The sequence below is a fragment of the Protopterus annectens genome, chromosome 6.part0 (genome assembly GCF_019279795.1).
Source record: "Protopterus annectens isolate FY-2018-M chromosome 6.part0, PAN1.0, whole genome shotgun sequence".
Lineage (NCBI taxonomy): Eukaryota > Metazoa > Chordata > Ceratodontiformes > Protopteridae > Protopterus > Protopterus annectens.
This window is the reverse complement of record NC_056737.1, coordinates 1,963,814,120-1,963,841,976: the sequence shown is the minus strand read 5'-3', so window position 1 is coordinate 1,963,841,976 and position 27,857 is coordinate 1,963,814,120.

Sequence of the window (27,857 nt, the reverse complement as noted above, 5' to 3'; positions counted from 1 at the left end):
TTTGTGAGATATATTGACTGTTAGAGTGTTGGTGGAGATGGGCCTGCTTGTTGGTAGACAACGTTAATATGAATGCATCATTACCCTATCATTATCAAGGGCTTTCCAGCTAACTTCAGAATTTGTAGGCACAGAATGCAGCTAACTCCTGCCAATCTGCCATTGGCTACATCAGTTGCCAGTCTTATCCATAAAGTCCACTGTCAGTCAACTAGACTGCAGGAAGGAGTTGCAAATCTATTTTGTGGAGGCAAAGCCTTAGCTCAGTTAAGGTGCAAGAAATTACAGCTCATGACAGAGATATGTTCAGATGGGTAATATAATATCATAAGTGCAGTTCAAATATGAAGGCTAGTTTCTGCAGCTACCTCCACCAACACAGCATTTGAGAAGAAAGCTGTCTGAAGTTCAAGGTGTTCCAAGCAAGGGCAAGGCACAGCTTTGCTGACCATAGCCCAGACATCCCATGCAGACTACAGTCAATGAATGCCACCACCAAATTGCACGCATGCGCGCGCGCACACACACACACACACACACACACACACACACACACACACTGCCAAGTACTATACTCAAAATCTTTTCTAACTAATGTTTCTTAGTATACTCAGAATCAGGATAAAACTGCCATCATTTCATGTTGTCATAGTCATTCAGTATGTATGTCATCTAAGATCTCAGAAGAGTACCTAGTTAAGACAAGCTGAAGCCTAGCCAAACCAACCTTACCTAGCAGCAGTAACCAGATTAGCAATAAAACTAGAACAAAATCAATTAAGTGTGATGGAAAGCAGAGACTAATACTGTTAATGTAAGCACCTGACACTACAGCACTATATTATATATTTTATTTATATTTTTGCATTTCTTCATTTCGGAGTATAATATCAAGCTGTATTGAATGCTGCATGGTTTAAGAACCTCACTTATACTCTCTGCAGGATTCCAGTAGTGGACCTTTCATTACACTTCAGCTGGCAAAACAAATTGTAATGTTTGGAGAATGGCTATGCGGGCCCAGGTCACTGCCTCAAAAATCTGCCCAGGGAAAGTTGTCATACCACTAATCATGTAAGCTATGAAAGGACATTCACTGAGCTTGTTAAAATGCCAGTTAAAATGAACATGCAATTACAGTGAATGGCTTCTGGGATGAAGAAAACACTGGTAATGTTTTCTACTAGATGAGTGACATACAGAAAAAAATTATGTACAAGTCTTGTGAAGAAGACAAACCATTGGAAACAGCTTATTTTTCCTAGACTGTCACTGACAATATCTTACTAAATACAAAGAAAACGTTACCAGTGCCCTTTTCATATGTCGCAGTAAAGCCTTTGGTGTGGTTGAACTGTCATCTCATTAATGCTCTCACAGAAAGTATTAGCTATGTTAAGTTACCATGCTTCAAAGGCTTTCTAGAAAACCATCACATCAAAGTCAAAATAGGTAAATCCCTTTCCAACACTGCCCCACTTTCCAGAAGTGTACCATAATGGTCCATCCTTTCTCCCTTTCTGTTCTCCATCTTCATTAATAGGCTAACATCAGACCTACCTAGAATTCCCCTCCTCCTTTACGCTGATGATATGGTTATCTGCAGAGCAAACCGCTCCCACTCAGTAATTCAGTCAAAACTACACTCTGACTTACATCAGCTTCAGTAATGGCTAGTCATGCATAGCCTATTGCTGAACCCTCAAAAAGCCAGACCATTGCTTTCTGGAACTCCTCATAGTGTATCCACCTGCTCATCCCTACTTTCTGACTTACATAACTCTGCTACTGAAACCATATCCTCCTTTGAATACATAAATCTTTAACTTGATCAGTCACTCAACTTTTACCTCTACATAGGAAAAAAAAATGAAAAATAAACTCTCTGTTTTTCTAGGGCAAAAAAATAAATCTTTCCATTTCTCTCGCCCTCTGTCAGATGTGCTATTGTCAACAGTGTTCTGCTATCCCTGCTAGAGTATGGCCTTCTCGATTTGCCTCAGCATCCATGGAAAACTGCAAACCCTCTCAAATTCCATTGGTCACTTCATTGCTAACTAACCCCCAAAAGTACACCACTGTCTTACACTTGAAAAAGCAACATGGTTGACATCTGAACAAAGGGTTGGCCTCCTACTTAGCATCAAATTCTTCAAATGACTGCAGCTTCAATCCTTTGTCTGTTTTTCAGTCAAACTTCTTGAAAAGCCTCAGCCTACAACCTACTCAACATTTCAGTCTGCTCTTTCATTCTCAACTCCAAAATTCAATCACCAGTCATCTAATCATGCATTTTCCATAATTGCTGCTCACTCTGGCAGTCCCTCCCTCTTACCAACATTGAAAACTCCAATCTTACAAACATCAGACAGGAACTTATTGTACACCTTAATTAACAATGCAAATGCTCTTGTCCTCATACAGAGCACATCACCTAAGACTCACCAAAACTGTCCCTCCTATCCTTCCTCTGGATCCTCCTTCCTATCTGCATAGTAAAATATACACTTTTCTGATTTGTTGTCCTATTTAGTGTACAGTGTTCTGATTTGTTGTCCTATTTAGTGTACAGTATTCTGATTTGTTGTCCTATTTAGTGTACAGTGTTCTGATTTGTTGCCCTATTTAGTGTACAGTGTTCTGATTTGTTGCCCTATACCTGACTTGCTGCACTACATCTGAATATTTAACTCTTCCTCCTCAATACAATTCCACTGTTCTCTAATTATGTATGTGCTTGATATCAAACCTTTTGATGTATTTCAATCCCATGATTTTCTTCACTGTTTTGTAAAGATTACTTTTAAATATTTTGTATTAATATTTTTGCAGAACTGCCCATCACTTTTTGTCTTTAGTCTCTACTTTGTATGTTCTGTTTTTATACATTTGAATGTTCATTCACCTGAGCTGTGCCTGTAAATGGTCTAGTCTTGATCAGCTTACTACCCAACAAATCAGCAAGTGTGTAAGTAAATAAATAAATAAATGAACTTGGTGGTCAAATTTTAGCTTGTTGTCAATGAGTACAGCTTGAAGTTTTGTGGTTTTGTTATTTGAAGTGATGCCTATTTCAGATATATTCAATGAATACGGGGTTTGAAGAGCAACTGTTTTTTTTTTTCATTTTTTAGGAGGGGGGATTTAATATAAGCCAAGAGCTGATTCTTTATTCTGCTTATGATACCGTTGCTGTTACTTTGAGCAAGAAATAGCTGTGGAGTTGGAGAGAGGATAAATGCCTCACAGTTGTATGAACCAATCATCACTGTTCTTCCTGCAATACGTCAGATTTCAGTATAATGTGTATTTCCACAGACTAAAAAAAATCAATGACCAGATATTGTTTTATATTATATACGAACAATCTGAACTAAAGCAGCTGATTCATTAGCATGCTGTCCAGCCCAGTATGTCTGCTTCACTCTGAACCTGACGATGAGCTAGGCAACTTGTATTTGTTTAGTGGAATATATGTCTGAGGCATTGGGCTGGGGAAGGATGATTTTGAGTGCCTAGTGCTCATAATAGGTAGAGAGATGCAGTCAGGTTGTACCATGCTGGTAACAACTGCTGGTAAACCAGCAAATAGTAACCTGAAGATGAGGCCATACTAGCGCAGGCTGCTTGTAGTACCCACACTGCAGAGTCTGGAGAAAGATGAATGGGGAAATGTACAAATCTCCATTTCCTCACCCAGGCAGGCATTACAAGTCAAATAGGCTTCTAAAGGGGAGTGGTTAGGGTGGGAAGAGAACTCGACTAGCACTGGGCATCTGGCTCACTCCCTTCAGTTTGGGTCTCAACATCTGAAGGAACTAGGCTATTAAGGCTTCCTAGGCAGGAATGAAATAGCTGATAGGACACAGGTATGAGAGCCTTTGGGTCAGGTCCACTAAAGAAAATAAAAAGTATATACCTCTTTTATTATGACCCATATGGATTTCTATAAAGAATAACTCTGTCTAGTGCTTGCAAGGTATGCAAACTGTAGAAAATATGTATTCTGAATATTATAACTACAGCAAGATTTATATATATAAAGAAAGGAAGCTTACTTGGTGAGAAAATTTAAGTCTGAATTTGTTAATGTATATATGGATTGGATATTTCCCTCTAAATGTAAAAGGAACTGTGTTAAGTAATTAATACCACAGCAGTCAAACATAGGTACAAAATATAATTGAATTTAGTAATGCAATAATAAGGAACTCTGAAATGAAAATTTAAAAAAAGCATGTATGGAATGTAAAGTAACCAATTCTTTTCTCCTAAATTTTCATTAATTTAATATGGTATTTAACAAAGATAAGAAAGTTATTAAATATTTCATAACATTAAAAACACATTAAATTTTATAAAAAAAAGAAATGTGCTTATTCACTTATATCAATAAAAATAGGAGCAATGCAAACAGCATTAATTCAGTACAAAACAATTTGATACATCGATGACAAATTCAAAAGCCCTTTGTCAATATTTTCACATTATGAATTCTATAACATCTCATGATCCAATTAAAGAGATGCGCAGACAGAACTCAGACCATTTTCACCTATAACATTTGAATGAATCCCTAAAAAACTGAAGAGGTCATATGTATGCATCTCTTGGTTTTTGCTATATATGTAGCAAACTACATATCCGGTTTACTAATAAATTGCCTGGCATGCAACTGTAGCACACAAAAAGGCTGTTAATCCAATTTATTAATAAACTACTTGGCACAGTATTATAAATTAGCAGATTCATCTTTTAAATGAGCATCAGCTGTAATTATGTGAAGAAAAACTAACAGTAGCTATTTTCAAATTTTAGAATGAAGAAGAGACAAAAATGAGAATTCATGTCAGCATCTTGGTCAGCTATAACAAGGCCTATAGGCAAAGCAAAGACATCTCAGGTATCCATCACTCTTTCTAAGAATTACCAGGCAAATACTGCTCTGCCATGGAAACTGCAAACTTGACAACATTTGGCATATCTCTTAAAAAGACAGAGTTTGGGATTCAGAAACTCAGTGGGTGTGGCTATGGCCAGCCAGCCACTGGTTGCCATATTTGCATGATGAAGCTCAGAGCTCATTATTAATGAAGATCTGGAGAAATCCATGCAGGAATGTGATGCTTGTTAGATACTCCTCTCATGTCTGTAGCCACGTCTGCAGTAAGACCACATACTACTGAGATGAGGCCAGATGGAATGAGAAAAAACAGCAGTGAACATCACTCGTGTGTGCCTCCAAGAGTTTCTACACAGTCATGTTCACAAAGCAGTGACAGAAGCAGAGTTATGTTAAAGCCATTAATGGCCATTGCAGAAGTATACCAAATTAAAGGGTGGACCATTGCATAAGATTTTTAAGCTATCAAATGAATCACCAGACAAAAGCAGTTGAGATTTAATAATAACATTTTTTAGTTTGAATATAACAAATCACGATGCTTGAAAAGTAAATCTGTAAACAGGAATATTACAGCAAAAGGAAGTTAAAATAAAAGTTTGAAACAGGAAAGTGACACAGCTAAGTCTCTCACATAAATTGACATTAATGACTTTAACACAAGTTATATTGCACCCTCACTACCTTTATCTTTCAAGATCAAAAATATCATTTTTTTAAGAGTACTTACTGGTAGTATAATATAGTTGAGTTCTGTCTTTTTATGCATACTACAACAGGAAAAACTAGCAAATGATTGTCAAGCGAGGAAAAAAAATGTCCTTCATTTAAACATCTCTCTCGTTTATATGACTTCCAGACAGGATTTTCTGTTTAGCTCAGCTTGAATATTAGAAGACATTTTCTTGTTTCTGCAGTTTCTTTCTGCTTTGTGTGGTAGGAGAATCAGGATAGTGTCAAAAAGCTACTGTCCAAATAAGGCATCGTTATTATCATGTGACCTAGTGCTACATCTTCAAAAGAAGACTGGCTTTAACCACTGGAAAGATTTGCACACTTGAAAAAGATAGAATATTTCACTTTCAAATTGCAATACATCTTAGTAGTAATAAATGCAGGGTACCTTTCTACATATTACGTCACACACATTTTTTAAATACTACACATTTGTTAAAATGGTAATTATAATGCAACTTTTTTTTACTTCTGAGTTTTTAATTTTTTTTCTTCATTTAATACAGATTTAGTAAAGCTCATCAATTTCACCCGCATTTCCCTTAGGAAAAATGACACTTTCTATACCTGTTGCACAGCTTTTTCACAAAGCTTATATACTACATGCATAGTGATAAACAGAGAGAGGACAGTCAGTCACACAATATCCTATTAACTGTGAGGCAGCCTTACTAATCGGCATGCTTGCTTTTTTTTTATTCATATGTTTCTGGATTTAACAAATTAACTACAAAGTGACTTCCATCACAAGAAAACAAGGTCCAAGCTGTATTTTACTACCAGTTCTCTTGCATTTTCTTTATATTTACTGCAAAAAAAAAATGTCCTAGAATGTATGCTGTTGAATAAATGGATGAGAATTTCATGGTACTGAATTGTCCTTAATTTTACTTTGAACTGATGTGCTGGTTTCCCAGAATGCATGGGTTAATAGTACAGTTACCTGTTTGATATTTAAGCCAAACTTTGTGTTTTAATTTATGATTGCATAGTTTATACTGTATTTATTTCTGGTTTGCTTTTAATACTCCAAGTAAGCATTATTATGTACAGGCAACAGGCATTCATGTACTGACATGCTAGGTGGTGAGACAGTCTTTTGTAGTAAGGAATTTTGCTGTGATAAAATCCTGTCAACACAGATTTTTACAGTAAGAAACCCTGCTGTCACTTATTCCTGTTAGTTAGAATATTTACAGTTAAATGTCACATTCACCATACCGTCCTGTGCATAAAAGAAGCCATTCTTACCATTACAAATAGCTGGTGTGAGGTATCCGCCTGCCTTTCAACATATTGACAGTTTTTGGTACAGATGATCATACTGCACACCTTATATAGCTGGTTACAGTAGATGTGGTCATAACAGAAAGTTTCTGCTTTCTTTCTCACTTTGGGCATGTTTCTGCTAAAGACAAAGCAGGATATAAAGCCACAGTTTACTGGTCCTTGCATGCATGGTCAGAAGGTTGGGGTCCAGCACAAGGCTGCACCTGACCCTCTGACCATGCATGCAAGGACCAGTAAACTTTGGCCACAGGGTCAGGGTGCAGCACAAGGCTGTAAGTCTGTGACAAATAACATCAAGTGCATAAACTGTTACAGCAAACCAGGAGCAGCCTTAGGTCAACTGGTGCCCTAGGCAAAAGGGCTCCACAGTGCCCCCCACCACACCACCTGGTGCTCCCATCCTGGTCTACCTACACAAAATAAATACTGGAAAAGCTACCCTGCGAAAGCGGCTCCCTAGGCGGTCACCTAGTTGGCCTATGCCTAAGGCCGGCTATGCAGCAAACACTGGATGAAGTTGTAGAAGGAAAATAAAGTTTCCTCCCCTCAGAAAGACGTATTGTGAATGCCCATCACACCATCTAGCTTAAATGGAGAATGGATGTATTTTCTCATAAATTAGGAAAATGCTTAGCAATCCCTGTGTTAATGTGCAGGTCAATGTTTATTTCATTCTCCAAAAGTAGGAAATGAAATGCAAAGGTTCTATTCCTTAATATCTTATCTTTCCTATCCCATTATTATTTACACTATATTGTATTAACTTAACAACCGAAGGAGGAGATAAGCCTATAGAGTCTGCCCTATTTCTGCAATCAGAAATAGGTACCCAGAAAGTTAATAATGCTCATCACAGTACTACTTCTGTAAAACTGAAATCCTTTTTAGTTTGCATGCACCTCTGTCATAGGGCTCGGGTTATAGTGTTAGAACATTTACGGTTAGACATGATGTTTCAATTTCCTGTATGTTCATGTCTCAGTGGTCTGATTGGGTAAAGACGATTCCGGTATACTGGAGCGATAAGGATTGTGGATTTAGGACTTACATGGTTTTATGTATCACTACTCCACATTTGATTGAGATGAATGAATTCTAAATGATGACTTAATGTTCTTTTAATAAAGAATTAAATAGAGTTGAGTTTGTGCAGAATCTTCACCTGAAGACAGACTAAAAGGCACAAGCACGTGTACTCTCAAAGGAAGACTGATATATAACAACAACACATAATAAAACAGCAGGAAATTTGGTCATGTAAAGATTTCAAAAGCACAGAAAGAACTAAAATAAAACCAGAAGTCCAACTGCATGCTGATTGATCTGAAAGGAGTGAGTTAAAATGACATAAACCTGACAAGGGGCAGGGAGATTCCACCAAGGGACTCACATGAAGGTAAAGATAATCTCTACTCAAAGAAATATGCCCCCTTAGGGGAAGGAAGTGCCAGTGTCATGGATTATAGGTGAGAGAGCGAGTGTAGCAAAAATATCATTATCTGCAGTTATTCTTCCCTTTTACTGCATCATTATCACTGAGCCAAAATAAAATGGAGCCACCCTGCTAGGTTTTTACATGCTGAATTTCTTCTTCATGCAGAGAAGTAAATGTCCTGCAGGTAAAAGCAGCAGTTGGTTAAATGACAGCAAAACATAAGTGCAAACATACATTATGAAATAAAAGGAAACATTGGCAAGGAACAAACATTCATACAAAAAACTGTATTACATGTGACTGAATGTACAGAGAAAACTGAGCAGTATGTCAAGCAGTTACCTTCTGATTCAATGTCTTTAATTTTTGAATGTCTATCACAGAACAATACAACAGATTTATTTGAGGTTTGTCTGCTTGCTGTTGTACTGGAATTAATGTTGTAATGGTAATCTTAGGCTTAGTTTTCTCTATTTTGTTCAACAGACTAATTTATTGACTGCAATACTTTCTGCATTTTTTCAGAAATAATTATCATACATTTTAAATAAGTTCATCAGACAGGATGAGGTACGTCTGAAGGAAGTTAGAGGCTCATTTGTAAGGGAGGTGAGAGGACTGCTTATAGATAAGAAGAAATGCCTAACAAGTCAATGTAAAGTTTGGAACACAATGTACAGTAATACAGATATGGTATTGAACAAACAAATCAGCTACTTCATTGTATGTTGTCTTTACTGTATTATGAAATGTCTAATGAAATAAAGTTGCTAATCTAGAATATGTACTTATTTCATCAGAGTGTAAAATATCTATTGCTCAGCAAATTGAGACATATGTTGGTTTATAATATAACACACGATGCAAGCTGTAGTTTTAGCACAAACATATCACTAGATGCCAGATTGCTTAAATTTTCTGGGTGAAACCACTTAAATGAGCTGTGAAAAACTTAGTGTAATACATTATGATTACTGCAGCTTCTCACTTCAGCGAGTATGGTGGATTATGTCATTTTTCCCATGGATGTTCTCACTTATCTTCAACAATCAAAGGAGATGCAGTGATTTCTAGCTGCTGACATTTGTCTGTTTTGCAGATACTGAAATTGTAGTGCTAAGGCAGATATAACTTTGAGAAGACAAACTCTTTACTTTTTATTTTTGATGTTACTTCTGCTGTTAACCCTTCATCATTCCGTCTCATGTGGCCCATTCTTTCTTAGTGGAAAGTGTGATCTGTAGAAGCAATGTCATAGTGAAGAAAGGATTTGCTTTAATGTAAAGGGACACAAACTTGAATAAAGAAAAGTAGCCCTTCATCAGCGACTCTCTATATGCATCTCAACACCCTTCTCTGCATAAGAACGGAGGACCTGCTCATTCTATTGTTTTTGGCATGCAAGTCATCAGGAAACGCATACCCCCAAGCCTCTGACTGATGGTATCCCACCCCGCACCATCCTTCTAAAAGGAGAGAGAGCTGGGAGATGCTCTGTATGTGTGGCAGTGCATTTTAACAGGATGCATGTTCATGAAATAAGGGGCTTTCAGAATGTGATCAAACAAGAATGGAGACAACTAGGATTCTTTGGTGGTTGTGGGTAGTTTATAGATAACCAGGGAAGCAAAGATGATGCCATTATGCAGAGGTGGTAAGGGACTGCAAAGCTTAAAACTATGCAGTTTTAATAAGGGGCATTAAAATGCCTACTGTAAAATGAAACAAATCTGAAACTGCAGATAGGAAAGGAAATGAAATTGCTGAATTTATCAGCTCATTACTAAGGATACATATTGTTGTTGAAGCTTTCAGGAACAAAAAAGATGAGTGGATCGCTTTGTATCAGGGCAATTGGCAAACAGTGATCTTACTGACAATGTTGCTCTTTTGTTTTCAGTTCTATCTGGAGATATATGGGCAAAAATTAGTACTGTAGGATTTAGGTTGACAATCTCTGTGAAATTAAGGATACTGTTACAGTATTAAACTAAGCAAGTATATAAAGGATGAATGTAGAGTGTTGAGACTCTGTGTTAAGAATGATATACTATGCAGTGGAATATGCTAACGAGAGAGAAATAAAGTAAAGTGATGAAATATCCTTTAAGTCAGCAGGACAAATAAAAAAACAGTGTAGCATAGAAGAAGGATGTCCAGAAAACAGGAGGTCTTGGAAATGAAACTGCATTATGCTTTACAAAATATGTCAAAAATAGAAATTACTAGTGTGAGGCAAAGTTTGAGTTAAACACAGCTGAAAAGAGCTGAGCTGTGCATTAGCTAAATAGATATATGTACAAGTATGATTTGTGACACATTAAGTTGGAAGAGCAAATACATGTGGGAACTTGTAAAGAAAAATAACTTTATATATACAGCAAAAGTACACAATCTTCAGGATGGAAAACTATTTGGTGTGAGCTGAGACTAGGTTCACTTATTTATCTCTGTTAACTCATTAACCCTGAGTACCTTCTCATGGCCCCTGTGTGCTTAAGCCCGAGCGCGCCATGAGAACATACAATTTTCAAGCCGTTACCCCTGAGTGCTTCCACAAGCGAGAGAAAATGTACAGTTGATTTGTAGTTCACCTTAATGTAAAACACTCTGAAATCGTAACTAAATATGTAATTTATTATATCTAGTTACAATTCAGTGTGTTTTTACATTAAGGTCACATTGAAGTTCTTTCAGAAAAAGCATTTTAAAAGTTCTTGCTAAGCAAGTGGTGGCAGCCAATCGGATTCTTGCATTCAGAGCCACCACTTGCATAACACCTCCACCCCCAACCTAAGCTTCTTTTGTTCTCCCCTAATAAAAAGTGGGTCCAGCAGCAGGTATTTCCTTTTTTCCGCGAAGAACTGGAGATTTTACCTGATACTGAATCACAGAATCAAGGAATTCACGGACCGCCATATAGGCACTTCCAGGAGTTCCCGTTCAGCCACTGTAGTGTAGATTTCCCGGTCAGTTCAGCACAACAACTACCTACTTTTCCTGCCATTCCCTACCTAAGTGGTGAGGTACTGTGCTTGTTTCTTGTAATTCTGCAAGAGTGCTCCGTTTATATGTGTAAAATAGTACATTAGACTTTAGGTTGCTGCCATATGTTAGCTGTGCAAACTATTACAAGTTCTCCCTATATAACAGAGCTATGATCATACTCCTGCTTTGCATGTCATTTTATTGGCGTGCGTGTGTATGTGAGGACTGATAGTGATCCCTGGCAGCAGCTGTCATGAAATCCACTTGTATTATATTATGTGTACCTTAGAAGCTAAGCGAACTGTCCCACATGCGATCTGTCAGTGGTGCGGTAGTGCATAATCCGGTCCTGGGATCATGATAGAGCAGGAAAGAGAATATCACAAGTAGGTGGGGGTAGAAGTTTTACTTTGAAGCTGCCTTACAGTAACCAAGAACAATAGGAGACTTGTAATAATTGCAATTTCAAAGGTGTTACCTATTTGTCTGATAAAAGCTGGTCCCAGGAAGATTTTTGGTTTTGGCCCACTACAAGTGGGTATGGTGATTTCTAGAATGACGGTCAGAGCAAGAGACGGAATTCAAGGCAATAGTATCAAATTTACCAAACCCGGGTAGGATCATTGCTTCATAGTGCTGCACATTTGTATTTGTATAAACACAAAAATATTTACTGTCGTGGCTTGTTCTTTTACTGAAATTGTTTTGGGTGTGTGCGTGTGGCTCCCCAAATATTTTTACTGGGGTAGTCCTAACGTTTTAGAGTTATTATCAGGGGAAATGAGAGTAATAGTGTAAAAAATAAGGTAGACTCCTTTCTTTCCGGACTTAGGAGGGTAGCTGTAGCATGCTGCCTTCTATGTTGCATGCAACCTGAATGATGAAATGTCTTTGTCTGTGTTTTGAGCTGAAGATGAAACAGGGAAGTGAAAATTGCTTGTTTGCAGGGGCTCACATTTGACTTCTGTCAGAAAAAGTGCTGAAGAGAAACTAAAGAGCTTTCCTCCTCGGTTTGGCCAGTCAGTTTTGGAGCAACTCCAGTTCTTAAATTTGTTTTGTAATAGTTTAGAATTGTTAGAAATTGTAACAAGTAATGGTTTAATAACTCTGTATTGACTGCTTAAAATAATTAAAGAGGCTTGTGAATTGTGCAGTAAAGACATAGGGAGAGCCAGAAGTTGTGGTGTTTTTTTTTTTTGTTTTTTTTTAGTGGAACAGAAGATTGGTTTGTAAATGCTGGTTGCTAGCTGCATATGTATAGATTTTTAGTTGTAATTTACTTTTGATAACATGCCTGTTATTTTTCTGTATAAATGGCATACACAATTCACATTACAGAGGACATTGATTCAGTATTTTATCTTATCTACCCAAAAGGATGTTATCTAGTTTTTAAAAGGGTCATGTGCAGTGGTCTCTTCAGACATAACAAATCTAACTATCAATCCACTTGCAGTTTTACATTGCTGAAACCTTTGGATGCCATCAAATACAGACAATCATCAAAATAGGCTGCTGATATGAAATATACCCCTTTAACGTGTGTGAACAAACTATCGGTAGTAAGGAAATGCTTAAGGGTACTGATTTTTCACTTTTACCAGGAAAAATACTGGTAAATCCTGAATTTGGACTCTCGAGTATTGGAAAAACATGGGATCTGACATTTTAATTTGAATAAATAACATTTTGTTTTCTTAAAATATCAACCAGTTATTCACACAGGATGGTGCAGTACTGCCCCCTTCCCCATGATAGACGTCTGTGTTCATATTCTAGACTTTGCTCCTCTATACGGATGGATCTGGCACAAAGGAGTCATGTTTGTAAATTGAAAAATATATTTATTTTGGGCAGCTGGTCAGTCTTTCACTCTAAAGTAGTTTTAATTCCATTGTTGTTGTTGGATTGCATAAACCTTATTTATAAGGCTTGCATTCCTTTTTTTATATGGTAAAGTTTGTCCTTCTGCATCATCTGCTTGTGACTCCTCCAGTTCCAAAAGATCACAGCTAAGACTTTCCTGAAGGGAATAATACTTTTAGATGTTGACAAACCTGCATTGTCCCATGCCTGGGATTTGAATTTCATGATCCACTAAGTACGGAAGATGTAATTGGGGACCTGGGGACCCAGGTAGATAGCAACCTCTCCTTCGATAATCACATTGCCAAAGTGGTTAGAAATTCCTTATATGTAGCACACCTAATCATGAAAGGGTTCACCTCTAGATCGAGAGGTCATTGTGCCCCTCTACTCATCACTCATTAGGCCCATAATAGAGTACAGTACCCCATTTGGAATGTACCTTACTCGACACCTACAACAGCTGGAAAGACCACAGAAGTACCTCACCAAGAGGATCATGGGCCTCAAAGAGATGCCCTATGCAGCTCGACTAAAGAAACTCCAGCTTTACTCGGCTGCTTAGAGGTGATCTCTGCCTGATGTATAAGGCCATGTCCAACCAGGAATTAATGGACATGCTCCACCTCAAGAAAACCAAATCTCTTAGAGCCACACGCTCCAGTGAACTAAACCTCAGTACAACAATAAACAGGACATGCTGGAGGGATAGATTCCTGTCTCAGAGACTTCCCTCGCTCTGGAGTAGAATCCCAGTTTGTTAGGCAGAGCCCCTCTCTGACTCTCTTCAAGAGAAATCTTGACGAGTGGATGGGAAATCATAAATTTACCCCTGGGATCACTTCAGTGGCCTTGCTAGACAGAGGCCCAGGAAACTAATTTAAAAGGGAGGTGAAAGCCAACACATTCTGGCTAGGCTTATAAATGCCTTTGGGCAGATAGCCTAGTACCTACCTATGAACGTATGACTGCTCATGTCAAATTTAAGCTTTGGGAGTGGAGGGAAAGCAAATAAAGCACATATAGTGGTATGTCTGCTTAAATAAATACATATTGGATTGCCAACATTATTTAATAAACAAAATGTTAATAGCATTTTATGAGAGGAATTTGTATGTACTTTGTATCATTTTGTCAGACACTTCTTAATGTTTTCTTTTTTTTTTTTTTTTCTGTGTGGGTACACAAACACTCATTGCTGTTTTTGTAAAATAGTCTTTCTCCACTAGGTTCATTATAAAAGATTTTTTTCATGCCACCATGGTAATGCAGTTGTATTTGAACTTGCTCTTTCAGACTTGGCATCTCATCTTTATTCCTAAAAGGAATGGTATCCCATTTGAGCTTTAGTGAGTAAGCCTTTACTACTGCAACAGTAAGAAATAGGCACTCTCACAAGAAGTGGAGAAAACAAGAATACTGCAGTAAGAAGATAGTACATCAGAAATAATTCAACACATTTTTTGCTAGAATGAAACTAAAATGTATGGAATTATTTCTGATGTACTATAAGCAGAATAGAAGAAGGGGGTATAAAATAATTCACTGACATTAATTAGAAAATGACAGGTTGCAATGCATAATGTTTGATTTCCACAGTTCATAGTTATTAGATGAACAGAGGCTTGATGAGGGAATACTTTAAAAGATACAGAGACATTTAAAAATATATAATTCTCTTTGATGATGAATAAAATAAATAATAAAGATAATCTATGTAAGAGATGTAATGTGGAAATTAATGCTGATTGGGCTCATATGTTTTATGACTGTATAAAATTGAAAGAATACTGGAAGTCAATTAATAAATTTTTGCACGCTCTTTTTACAGATAATTTCATTATTTCTAAATCTCTTATATTATTCAACACACCTGTACCTCAAAGTGTTAAAAAGGTTAAGCTTCCCTTGTTATGGTCTATTCTAGCAGTGGCTAGGAAAATAATAACCAGAAATTGGATTTCAGATACACCTCCTTCGTTCAATGAATTTAAAAATGTTATGAATATAGTGTGCCATATGGAAATAAACACAATTAGGTCAAGAACAACTAGAAAAACATCTTATTATATTGTATGGGATAATTTACAAAATTTGTTAAAAAAATCCTAAGTTCAATAGCATGGTATTTTAGTTTAATTAATTGATCTGATTGTAGTGGATGTCTTTGTAAATACTTTAGTTGTTTTGTTGAATGTTATAATCATATCTATTTTTAATTACTTGTATAAAATTGTTATGATATTTCTCTTGTATGTTAAAACAATAAACCTGTTTTGAAAAAAAAAGAAAAAAAAATATATAATTCTAAAGGTCATTAAAGAAGGACTAACTAGATGACTGGAAAATTGCCAGATTGTTATTACACTTCATAAGGGAAGTAAAAGGAAGGCACTAAAGCAGTTACAGGTTCAGAAGTCTCATCCTAACTTTTCAAACAGCAGCACATTCTTCAACAGTACAAATATTGAAACAAACACATAAAATGTACTGTTGAAGACGTCAATTGCAGTACCGGTAATAATGGTCAGAAAGTGCAAGCAATATGTGGGAAGGGCACTCATATCGGAGTGAAGGGAGATAGAGATGAGGAGAAAATTAAAGCGACTAAACAGGGATAATAGTAAGACACAGAAATACAATCAGCAATAATTACAAAAATGCACAGAGAGAAGTATATCACACACACTATATACAACATTTGAGGTGCAATGTAACATTTCTACTGCATAAACATTGCACCAACATAAATAGGTAGCTGCAGAAAAATAATTACAAGTATCTAATAGACAAGCTGAAGGTGCTATAACAAGGTACCCAGCACTAGAATAGAGTACGTACCTGTACAACTAAGCAGAGTGCACTGTGTATATGTGGCCATCTTGGAATAAATATACCCTGGTAAGTATTTACACTGGAATGGACTTACCATTACATCAAAAAGAATGGTGCCACCCTTTGTTATCCAGACATTAGGGTTACACCCACAAGTGAAAATCAGTAAATGATAATGAGCCATGATCATCACAGCTTCAGAGAAGTTGATACATTGTCATAAAGCTCCAGAACGGCACACTCCTCATGAGATTCAATGAATCGCTGCAGACGATTCTCATGTATTTAACTAAGATGTCTATGAGGTGTACTGCTTAAACTGGACAAGCACATGTCACAAATTGTTTCAGCCCTGTTCTGTACTCCTTGTAGTAACTGAAATGTACCCTTCATATCCATTTGTTGTTTTCCCATCTGGCACTGCACATGATATTGCCATGCTTCCATAGCAGTTTGTTTTCTTGGAAGATCCTACTTACAGAGGTCTGAGCAGCCCCAAAGTCAGGGGGACATGCAGGAGATATGTCCAGTTGTGATTGTTCATAGTTTTAGAAGGCCTAGTACTAAACCATTTGTGTCATCCAAAAATGAATGTGTCTAACATAGGTTCATAGGTTCATAGATTAGTACTAGGCTATTTGCCCTTGTGGACCATTTTAAGCCTAGCCAAGTCCCCCATGTGAGAATCAAACCCTGCACCTTGTGTCTACAAGGTAAACACCTTAACCATTCTGCCATCCTCTCTGCAAGGACTGCATCTTTTACAAAAACAGTTTTCGGATATTCAAATCATGGGGAGCCTCTGTAGGTTGCAGAAAATGTAGTGCATCAAATGTGTATCCAGAAAGTGCTGTCTGTACCATACAGTGTTGACAATCCACAGTGTTATACTTTTCTTTACAAGCATTGCTAAAAATGAAGGAGACATCTTGAGATGTGTCTCGGAGAAATTTGAATGTACACTTTTCATGCAGCTGACATGGTAAAGTCAGGATTAGCTAGAAGATCTTGTTCATCCATTAATTCCAACCGCATACCCCACATTATATTATACGACTGCAATGTTTTATGTGACATGAGGACATATACAAATGGAACACTCTTGCTAAAGCCTGTTCCCAAAAGGAGGGCGAGTATACTCAATAACGGTCTCATTATGTGACACTGTCACAAAAGTGCCATCAATAAACAATTGTTTGGCAACACTAAGCTAATGAAGGTTTTCTGCTTTTGTCAAGAGAAGAGGTGAAATAGCACTGTAAAGTTCCCCATAACATTTCTTTAACAATACTCCAGCCTTAAGCAGTCACTGCTCAGAAGGGAAATCCCTTAGTATATCTTACTCCTGTTAAACATGTTCATTTGTTTAGCGGACAAGACAAAATTATGGAAGACAACAGTGAGACAGGTATTATTTATAAAATAGATAATTCCATTTCAACTGATGGTCAACTGTTCTACTCCTTCAATGCCACCAAACTATGAAACTCGCTTACTCCTTCTATAAGAAACATGGGCAGGACCACCACCTTCAAACAAACACTGAAAAAGCATCTCAACTCTTCCTGGCTATGTACCTGCTCTGTAACCTAACCTCTTCCTTCTCCTTATATTATAACTAAATTCCTATGCTTTTTACTACTAGTGACTGATGATACTTTCTCTATATTATTTTTTTTTCTTTCATCACTTGTTGACACTGGCACAATAATGCTGATTAATTTATGTCCGTTTTTACCACTCTGAATTCATCTGGTAACCAACTAAATTCCTGGTTTTATGTATATGTTCTGTATATGTTACTGTAATCAAACCAACTAAATTCCTGACTTATGTATTTATTATATATATATATATATATATATATATATATATATATATATATATATATATATATTACTGTAACCACTATGAGTAACACTGTTTCTACTTCTGTACCAATTAATGTTTATTTATTTTTTTTTTCTGCATCTATCTTCCTGTCGGAGCTTTTCTCCCCAGGCCTCCACTGAAAATGGGCTCTTTTAGGCCCAGTGGACTTTCCCGGTAAACAAATGCAATAATAAATACATTTCATATGTTTTTGGCTTATTGTTATCTGCTTCCAAAAAGCTGTGCAGTATCACATGAAGGTTATTGCTCAGGGGGTATCACTCCCCAGGGTTTAAGAGTTACCACTGAGCCTAATGTTTCTGAGGCAGATAAAATGTTTTATAAACTGTGCTAATGGGTGCAGCAGGCTGCCAGTATTATGTTTATGACACCTCTTATTGATTTTTATGAACAGCAGATTACTTGAAAAAACAAGTGGTTAATAATTTATTTGTATAAGCTTTACATTTTCAGTCCAATCATGACTATGAAAAACATTTTCATTGTCTTTCTAACCAACTATTTTAGAAAATTATCTTACAGACAATAAACTTAACAAATATAGCAGAGATCTTAATGACTACTAAATGAACAAGAAATTGTCTTGGAAAGGCTTCAAGAAAGCTGTTTCCTTTTCCAAGGAGGTAGACTTCCATAATGAATGCAAGAGAGGTCATCCCAAAACAAACAAAACATAAATATAAATGATCAGATTCTATGGATACCTTTCTTATGAACAACTGTTTTTCAGCTGCTGACGTTGATACATCTTCAGCCACACTGGTTTAAAAACAGTGTAATTTAATAATTTAAAACTCTTTGGAAAACACAGGAGACAAGTCACAAACATAGGAAGCAACCTAGAAGCCCTGCAAATGTTGCAACAGCTAATGAGCATTCACAAATGAATGTATCTGCTGACATAATTCACAATATTTGTGCTCTTATTTGATCTCTTTCTTTTAAATAAAATACAAAATTTTATACCTAGATCACCTGTTTCTAAGACACAATTGGTTTTATATTTAAAAGCTTTAGTTATAAAATGAATTTGCAACTTTATTTAAGGAAGAGTTTCCTTTTTCGGGGCCACAGATTTTAAATGCATATCTTTACCTTAAATTCCCCTTATAACAAATGTGTAGTAGCCTTTGAAAACGCATTACAGAAGGATCTGCATTCTGAGGGACATCTAGTACCTCGTGTTTTAAGAATGCAACTATAGGACAAAGGAGTGCCATACAATCCCTAAACAGTAATTTAAATAGCAACATTAGCAGTGCTGGGCAGGGGACAATAGTAGTACTTAGGTTATAGGTTCATTGGGTAGGTACTAGGCTATCTGCCCGAGGGCGTTTTTAAGCCTAGTCAGAGTGTGTCGGCTTTCGCTGCCCCATTGATTAATTAACTGAGCCTCTGTCAAGCAGAGCCAATGAAGTGATCCCAGGAGTGTATTTTCTGTTACCCATCCACTCGTCAAGGCTTCTCTTGAAGAGTGTTAGTGAGGTGATCTGCCTAATGCAGTTAGGAATTTTGTTCCAAAGCATGGGGAGTCTCTGTGACAGGAATCTATCCCTCCAGCATGTTCTATTTATTGTTGTGGCGAGGTTTAGCTCACTACAGCGCGTGGCTCACAGTGACTTGGATTTCTTCAGGTGGAGCATGTCCATCAATTCTGAGTTGGACATGGCTTTGTAAGTCAGGCCGAGATCACCTCTGAGTAAGCGATATGCCACTGAGTACAGCCGGAGTTTTTTCAGTCGGGCTGCATTTAAGCCAATAATCCTCTTGGTGAGGTGCTTTTGTGGTCTTTCCAGCTGTTGGAAGTGTCTTGTGAGGTACATCCCAAATGGGGCATTGTACTCTATGATGGGTCTGATGAGTGACGAGTAGAGGGGCACTATAACCTCTTTATTTCTAGATGCGAACCCCTTAGTAATTAGATGGGCCACAAAGAAGGATTTCCTAACTATTTTGGCAATATGATTGTCAAAGGAGAGATTACTATCTACCTGGGTCCCCAGATATCTTATTACCTCTTCTGCATTAAGGGGGCTGCCATCTATGTGGTAATTCGTGGGTGTTTTGTTTTTCCAAACGGGATGACTATGCATTTTTGGTATTTAGCTTGAGGCCATGACTTTGACACCAGGTGTCTGTCTCAGTAAGGCCTTTTTGAAGGATGTCCGTGTCAGCCGGAGAGTCAATTATTGCTCTAAGTTTGCAGTCATCAGCGAACTTGGTTAGCCATAGTCCTCCTGTGTTTGCCTATACTTCTTAGAAATATATGCTGAACAGTAGGGGTCCCAGAACTGAGCCTTGCGGGACACCACTTGTGACCGGTTTAGAGTCGGACCTGGAGCCCGCTATTCTTACCGTGTGAGTTCTGTCTGTAAGCCAGTTGGCAACCCATCTTGTGACATAGGGGTTTATGTTCAGGCTGGTGAGTTTTTCTATAATACCCGAGTGAGGAATGGTATCGAACGCCTTGGTGAGATCAAGATAGGCTGTGTGAACCACCTTTCCCTCGTCTGTTGCCTTGGTGACCGTCTCAAAGAAGTCAGCCAGGTTTAGTAGGCTTGATCTGCTCTTAACAAAGCCGAACTGGGTTGGGTTAAGGGTTGGGTCAAGTGTTAGGAGGTTCCCAATGTCTTTGTTAATGAGTCCCATGATAATGCATTCCATAGCCTTGCAGACCAGGCTAGTCAGGCTTATGGGGCGATAGTTACCAGGGTCAGTTGTGGCCCTTCCTTTGTGGAGCAGAATAACTGTTGCTGTGCACCATTCTATGGGCATTTAGCCTGATGTTGAACAGTGTGTTTAGTTGGGGGGGTTACTTCGTTCTGTAGTTCATGCAAGACGCAGCCTGGGACACCATCTGGCCCCATTGATGCTGTGTTTTTGGCTTTTGAAAGGGATGTTTTCACCTGTGCTTCTGTGGTTTCTGGGACACTACACTTTTCCGGTATTGTTGTGGGCCCTTTTGAAGGTGAGAGGGTGGTGAAGTTTGCACTGAATCTATCTGCCAGGATGTTGGCAATATCAGTAGATTCAGTATATTTTGTGATATTTTGCACTAGCTCAAAGCATATCTGTGAGTTGCCACTTAGATTCTTGACATAGCTAAAGAAGGCTTTGTGGTTATCTTTCATATCCTTGGCTATTTTTCTTTCGAAATTAGCTTTGGATGATTTTATGTGGGTCCTTAGTTTCTTACTGATATTGATCAGGGATGTCTTTCCTTTTTGGGATTTGCTTTTTTTTTTCTTAACTAGTTTCCTCCTTCTGTTGTATAAACTGTTTATGGCAGGGGTCCACCACACTGGTTTCTTTCTCTTAGGGTAGTGAGTCTTGGTCTTGCTAGGGATGGCACGATCCATGCATCCTTGTAGGTGCTCACAGAGTGCAATTGTAAAGGATTCTGCATCTTGGGCAGTGTTATCCTTTAGCATTGGGGCTGTGAAACTTACCACCTCTGCCTTAAGTAAGGTGAAGTTTACTTTAGAAAAGTTTTTCACTATGGTTTCCTTGGTTGGGGGTGGTGGTGGGGTGTGGACATCCAGGGTGATTAGTTTATGGTCTGATCTAACCAGTGACGGGTTGACCTCCGGTACGGAACATCTGTCGCCATGTTGGTGATGACCAGGTCCAATATGTTGTGGCCTCTGGTAGAGGAATTTACCAGCTAATCCTGGGCATTTGACTTGATAAATTCCAGGAAGCGCTGAGCCTGGGAGTTTGTACTCAAGTAGTTTTCCCAGTTAATGATAGGGTAATTGAAATCGCCCAATATCAGGGTATTCGGTAGGACCTTCATGTTTTCCAGTGTCTCCAGAAAGGCGGAGTGGTGGTCCTGGGTCATGGAGGGTGATCTGTAGCAGGCCACAATTTGCATTACAGATTTGCCCGATGCTAGTTTCACATGGATGATCTCAGAGGTATGATGCTGCGCCACTAACCTGGAGGTGTGAGTATCCTTGATGAATATGGATACACCCCCTCCTTTTGTGTTTTGGTCCATGTTCTGTGGCCGAAATGTGTGGTATGAGTTGTACCCCAGTAGTGCTGGAGTGCTCTCTGGAGCCTTGAACCAGGTTTCAGTTACTGCACAGATGTCAACGTTCTCCATACTTAGGAGTGTTTCGAGCACATGCATTTTGAGATTTAAACTCCTGGCGTTGAGTAGCATAACCCTCATTTTTTTACTTGTGCTGTTTACGTGGTGGGTTTGAATTTTGAGCCTTCCCTAAAAAAGGCACTATGGGGGCAGCAAGAGCCTTAGCCAATATTCGAAAGCCAAGGGGTGACAGGAAGCTTATAAGCAGTTATTGGATGTTAAATTTCATCAAAGATTATTTTTGGATCCCAGCAATAGCTCCAGGCAGGAGATCACTGACAAAAGCATTTACAGCTTTTCTTACATGCTATTTGAAACCTTTGTTTGTTTTATTAAGGTCATGTATTAAGGGCAGTACTGTGTTTCTTGATGTTTTACAAATCAAATGGAATAACACTGGTATATGGTCACCTTATATAGTGTAACAGCTCTACACCAATATTCCCCATTTAGCAAGTTTGCAGGCAATAGATTACTAGTTATCTAAAGCTAATTTATATTCACCTTGCTTAAACTCCTTTTTGGTTTGGCTACCTGAACATGCATTACAAAAAATGTTTTTAACTATGAATGTGAATGTTTTTACAAATCAAAGGTACAGAGATGGGATCATCATGTCCCCATCTATGCTGATCTGCTCATGGGTTTTGTGCAGGACATAGTAATTTATGATACCAACCACAAGATCTATACCTACATCACAGACATATGACATAGGTATTCAGAAAATGGTTGGATGGTGTGGAGCTTGGATTTAGTAGCTTTAAAAGAAATCTTGGAATATCTTAATAAGAACACATGAGGGCCTTCAATTTAATGCTGAATGTGAGCAGCTTACAATTTCTTTCCTTGATGTTTTGATCACAAAACTATGGATTATACCATCAATATTTTCTATACAGGAGGCCTTTCCATAATAACTCCTTTTTGGATGCTATCAGTTGCCATCCACCTTGTCTAATTAAAAATATTCCTAGATCACAATTGTACAAGCTAAAAACAGTTATTTTCACAAAAGCATCCTGGTGTTGTTTTTTTTTTATATTTATGAATATTGATTAATAACAAAACATTCTTTAAACAAATTTGGTTGGCAAGATTTATTAACTAACAAAAAACAATGGATTGGCATACTTGAAGCTTTATTCTCTCTGGGTCTGAATGAACATTTATAATCAATTCATATGTGAAGTTTTTATCTCACTTTTTATATTTATTTATTTTATTAGATGGCTGAATGCTGTATCATTTTGTTTTTTGCACTAGGACTTTATTCTATAGCAGATTTTTTTTAGGTATTTATATAAAATTGTATATGTTTTGGCAAATGACATGCAGTTATTGTACTATGCTTTTTCTTTCTCTTCTGTATTTCTTTAGGATGACCCCTATATAGCAGGTCATAGGACATAATGTTTGTTATATACTGAGGGAGATGTGCTCAACACCAAAACTGACCTACAGACCTCTGGTCAGGTGTTTTTGAGGGTTTGAATAATATGGGATTCAAATAGAGTTTTTTATCTTAGATTTACACCATTTATTTCCCAGCGCTTGTTTCTGGCTGAGTCTTCATACATACTCCAGACTTAAGCAGCCATTTGCTCAGAGTTGAATTCACCTCAATAAGCCATCTGTTATGGGGAGTTATGATGAATTAAATTGTATTGTTTTCATCACACAGCTGGGATGGTGGATCTGTGCTTTGCCTTGCATGTGTCCTTATGTCAGTGAGCATGCTCTATGCATGGTCCTTGCTATCATCTGGATGGTGATGGTGTGCATCTGATCTGATTAATATCTCACCAGAGGCTGCTGTTCTGGTGACAGCTCAGTCATGACACTTCTCACTGCTCCTTATTTTGCAAGCCTGACATGCCTTTTCATTTACCACATTTTCCTTGATATGTGCTTAACCACTGACATGGAGCAATCTGTTCTGGCACTGACACGGAGCAATCTGTTCTGGCACTAACATGGAGGAATCTGTTCTGGCAGTGACTTTGTACATACTCATACTCCAGTTTAATGACTCATGATCCAGCCATTGAGTCCACACATGGTAATCCTCTCCAACTCCTTCAATCCTGATATTCTTCCCAGTGTCATCCTTGTTTAGTTTTGGAGTGACTCCTTGTTCTTTTGCTGTCCTTATTTTAAAGTATATACTGCATACATCAATGTTATATTACCAGTATATGTCAAACACTTCCTACAGACAGTATGATTGATTTTGCTTTGTCACCACTTGGCTGACGTATCAGCATTTGCTATTTCCCTTTCACTACAGTGGTGATCGCTGTCATCACCTTCCACCATTTGACACACTCTAAGAGTCACAACCCTGACTTATGAAAATCGATGACATCAGCTTTTTGCATGTTACTTATTGAAGACAGTTTAGGATTTCTTATTGTGGCTTATGCAAAAACAGTCTTTTCCACAGCTGCATTATTTATTTACTTCAGAACACAGCTTGCAGAGGTAAGACTTGCTTGTTGGCCTGTTAATGGATAGTACAGAGGATTTCAAGCTTAATAATGTGCAGAATATTAGGGAAATTAAGAAAAATCATGAACATGCTTAGTGGACTACGTTGATGCTACATATTTACAAAGAAAGGTGAGAAATATTTGAGTTTAGGGTTTGTTTTGCCTTTTTAAATTTCCATGAAAGTGTTATTAAAAATGTATATTCATTTATTTCTTAATTACTGTCAGTGTTTTTCTAAGGTTGTCAATGCTGCTATGTATCATCCTGCACTTCTTGATATTAAATTCCAGTTTCCCAATTTTAATCCACATTATAATCCTGTAAGAATCTCTCCAAAGACATCTACTGTCTGACACTACCAAGGTCAATTTACAGCCATATGAGAAAAAGTTTATTCTTCCCTCCCTCTTCCCATGATCATGCTGGAGAGACGCACATGGACACAACTGACAGAGATGATAGACCTTTTGCCAATAATTGTAATTCTTAATTTCTCAGTAAACTATTTGTCCTTCACATCAGGTGATGGATATTCCTACCCTTTCCAGTTTGTGTACTTGTCTTTTACATGGGATATTACTGAATGTCACATTTGCTGGGTTTTCCTTGTCCTCTCCTCAGTAACACTTGTTTGGCATAACCTCCTTTGTGAGAACTCAGGATTATGGTTGCTAATTAACCTATCTGCTTCCAGGTAAGCCACCCTCCAGGTAAGCCACTGCCCTGCTTCTTAGACTGTCACATGTAGATTTACAGAAAAGAGTTTAAGTCTTGACAGTTATGACTTCTTGTGTCGTTGCTTATTTCCCTTCTGGGGATACATAGTAACCTGGCCTTTCTTCAATTTCTTGAGTTCTCACATATTGCTCTTTTCAATGTTCCCACCACCTTCATTAGTAACCTCTGTAGCAGATCACCTGCTCTTTATGCTTTTTCACACCTTATCCCCTCCCATGCCCTTACCTAACTCCTTACCATCTCCTCCTCTGTCTCCTCTCTGTGATCTTCTATTGTCTGTTGGCATTGTACCTTTATTTTGTTCTGTAATGACTATTGTTTGGAACTCACTGAGAACTTCTGCTTGTTTCTTTGCTCCCTTAAACTTCATTCCTGTTTTGGTAAGCAACTCAAGCTCTTCCTTCTGTCTGTTTTTTTTCTTTTTATCGTCCTACTTAAATGAAGGATGTCTTTTGGCTTTGTCTGATGGCATCCCCATTTTGTTCTCTGCCCTAGCCTTATCTGTACACTTTAGTTTTGATGACCAATGACAAGTTCATCTTATTAAACCGGAAATCTTTCTGAGTTTCCATACTTCTTTTCTTGTCAGCTGCATGTACATTTCTGACTTCAATTCCCTCTCCATAACAGGTATAAACTTTTCATATTATATCTTCCTGCACTCTTAGACTATTTATGTTTATTTCCATTTTATATTTAACTTAAACAACTAATCATTACCCCCTCTCCTGCATAGTAAATTCTCCTCCCACATAGTCTTCTACTATTCACCCATATTCCTTTCCATGAAACCTTCCATATTTGGAAAGTTCCTGCTCCAAAGTCCCTTGTCTCCATCTTCATTCCGTCCTCTCCTTCCACACCTGCATTGTAAACCTCCCTGGCTTTTGGTCATTACTTTTCAGTGGTTCTTCCACTGCATTCCATCTGTTGTCTTAGCAATAATAAAACTAGAATGAGGGTATCCTCTTTACTCACAAAGGCAGTGCCCCTTTCCTCTACTCTTGCATTTTCTAGTGTTTCCACTATTTTGTGTTCTTTCTGTACTGGTGAATATGGTGCAATCTATACCACCCTGAGAGATTTAGGCCTACAGCAGTAGACACCACCTCTCCCTCCCCTTTCTCATTCTCTACATGTTCTTCCTTTCCTTCACATATAATGCTGACCCTCTCCTTTCTTCCATCTGTATCCCTTCTATAAATGATGTAGCCCACTTCATAATGCTTGTACCTACATTCTTTTAACTCTTGATGTGTCTCTTTCCCCTTCTACAATGCTCACCTGCAGCCATTTCCTATTTTGCTAGGACCCTGTAACCCACTATACTTATAACTTATCTAGAAGCTCTTTCTTTTTCCATCAGTATCAGTCCTTCATCTCACTTCCTTCTTCCCCATTTTTCATTTCTCCATTTTGTACCCTTCTTTATCTTCTTTCCGTTTTTCACAGGGTTTAAATAGTTCTCCATCCTTCATCACCAGTATTCCCTATGGACTTAGATGTAGTCTGTCTGTACTAAGCAGATTTCCTTCCTACAAAGTTTTTGCCCATCCCACAACCTTCCACCTTCCTTTACTAGACACTTATCATACTGCTCTACACCCACCTTACATTCCCATCTTGGCCTTGGAACAATAATTTATGATCACGTTACCACTTTTCCCATTCTTCTGTAGTACCATCCCAGTTCTATATTCCTTCTCGTTGCTTACTGTACAGTAGAGCCAGTTAAGTCATTAGTTCATACATACAAGATAATGTGGGTTTTCCAAGTTTTATTTTAGCTGTTTATGCTACCATCTGTCCAAAGTGGGATGACTTATCTTTTAATTGCTTACTTCACCCTTCCAATGTGTGCCCTAAACACGTAAAGACTCCGTAAACACAATTTATACCTTTCTACCTCTTCTTATTCCACTGTGAATGAAATCCATTTTTAACAAACCCTAAATAACTGCCCTCCTTTGCCCTCAAATTTTACCCCTTCTAACCCACCTCCTTACGCATCCCCATATGTATTTCTCTTTTGTCACTTACATTCCTCTTTCCTGTCTTGTCAGTGTCTGTTCTGTTTCATTGGCCATCTTTTGGTTGCCACACTTTTAACCACTTTTTACTCTATCCTTCTCCCTGTAGTTTTTAGTCTCTCATCCTGTCCTACTATGCATTCTCTTTCCTGTCCTGAACTCATAACTCTTCTTTATTGTCTTTGTCCTCTTATATTTCCATCTGTCATTGGTCCAGTAGCTTATTGCCCCTAGTCTCAGAACCTGTCTCTCCATACTACACTTTTAGGCAAGACAAATGCATTGTGATTCCATTTGCCCACCACAACTCCCTTAGCTGCATCAGTCTCCCATTGCCTGCATATTCTACCCAACTTTCTTTTTCCTGTGATCTTCACTCCCACCCCCTGAGCTTTACTCCCCTGCCTGTATTGACAGACTTGAAGCTTTTCTTTTCTCTTCCCACTTATCTCTAAACTATTTATTTTTGAACAGTAGATATTAATTATAAAGACTAACTGATCCTCCAGGTCTGCCACTTTCCACACCTAGTATATGAGCTGCAGATCATAACAC